Source organism: Propithecus coquereli, unplaced genomic scaffold (genome assembly GCF_000956105.1).
Source record: "Propithecus coquereli isolate 6110/MARCELLA unplaced genomic scaffold, Pcoq_1.0 Scaffold552, whole genome shotgun sequence".
NCBI lineage: Eukaryota > Metazoa > Chordata > Mammalia > Primates > Indriidae > Propithecus > Propithecus coquereli.
In genome coordinates, this window is record NW_012151419.1 from 100,934 (window position 1) to 102,692 (window position 1,759).

Sequence of the window (1,759 nt, forward strand, 5' to 3'; positions counted from 1 at the left end):
CAAAGAATCTGCAGCCCAGAGAGGTTAAGTGACTTGTCTGTAGTCACACAGCTAGTAACTGGCAGAGATGGCTTTTAAACTCAAAAAAGTCATCAAACCCTGTGCATTTAAATATTATGCTATATTATGTTCTTGTTGATCCGTCTGTCCATCCATCCACCCTTAAATTTACTGAGTACCTTGCTAAGTGTGTCCAAAATGTTATTCTTCCTTGTGACCATAAAGAGCCAGCTCTCTTTCATCCTTCTCCTCCCATCCCTTCTTCCATCCACCCGGCCGTCCACTTATCCATCTAGCTTCACATTTGCTGAGCTCCCCACTAGGTTGAGGGCACTGTGCTAGGCTTTGGGGATATACTAAGGAACATCACAGACACAGCCTGCCCTGAGGAGTTTACGGTCTGTAGGGAGGACAAAAAAATGAGGAAACCATGATGACACTCAAGGGAATGAAATGTGGGTAAGGACATCTCTGATTGGGGGACATTCATGTCAGTGAAGAACAGGCAGGAGTTAGCAGACCACCGCGGTGGGAAGAGAGTTCCAGGGAGAGACAGCATGTTCCCTGTCTCTGAGCAGGTGGAGGCTGGTGTGGCTGGAGCAGAGTGATTGGGGAGGGGAGAGTGTCTGGAGATGACATCTGAGATGACATGCAGGACTGGGTGGGAAGAATAGGTGTGACGGAAAGCCAGGGAATGTTTTATGTAGGCAGAGTGGCATGGACTGAATTGAGGGTTTCTGGCCCACTCTCATCCCACCTCAGCCTGATTCCATCTGGGGATTGAACACATTCTAATTCCCTTCGAGGGTGGCACTGGGAAAAAAAAAAAACGTTAGCCATAATTTATTAAGTGCTTACTGCATGTTTTATGTGCTTTTCCTGTATTGTTGCATTTGCTCTTACAACACCCTATGGGGGAGGCACCATCATTATCCCATTTTACAGGGGAGGAAACTGAGGCTCACAGGAGTTAAAAACTTTGCTAAAGATCACACGGCTTGGAGGTGGATTAGGATAAAAGCTCATGTCTGTTTGACTTCCTCGCGGGTGTAGATGAACTTGAATCCACATCCCAGTCCCAAGCCACATGGCTGGAATCAAACCATCCAGAGAAACCAGGGCTAGGAAGAGAATGGATGCACTTTAGGCAGCTGGCATCTAGACAGCAGGGAGCCCAGGTCTATTTGTCTTGGAATCCAGCATGAGCACGCTTCGGTCCAGTGTCTTCTGGGAACCTCAGCTGGGAGTGTGAGAAGGGAGCTATTGCACCAAGGGGAGCCGCTGCAGCTGTTTTTAGGTCTGATATTTCTGACCTCTTCCTACCTCTTCTTATGCCTCAGTCCTTAATGGCTCCTCCAGATGCCATGAAATCCACACTCTATCTCATCCTTGGCCAAGAACACCAGCCAGAGTGGACAGCCCCTTGCGACAGGGCAGCCACCGGTACGAAGGCGCTCTGCTTTGTCCCTCGCTCTGTGTCTGACTGGCTGTCGACGCAAGGTACTCCGATATGAGCAGCTGGGCCTGGTGCTGGGAGATCTGAATTCAGCCCACATCTGGAATGAGTACAGTGGAAAAGGAAGGTCTTAAGCACCAGATACAGGTGGGACCCAACCTCACCTTGGCAAATACCAAGCCTTACCAGCTATGTGAGCCTGAACAACTTAGGTAATTTCTCTGAGGTCAAATTCTTTATAACATCCAGGTCAGTTTCCCAAAGCCAAACCCAGGACGGTGAGCTGTGAGCAGAACTCTAATA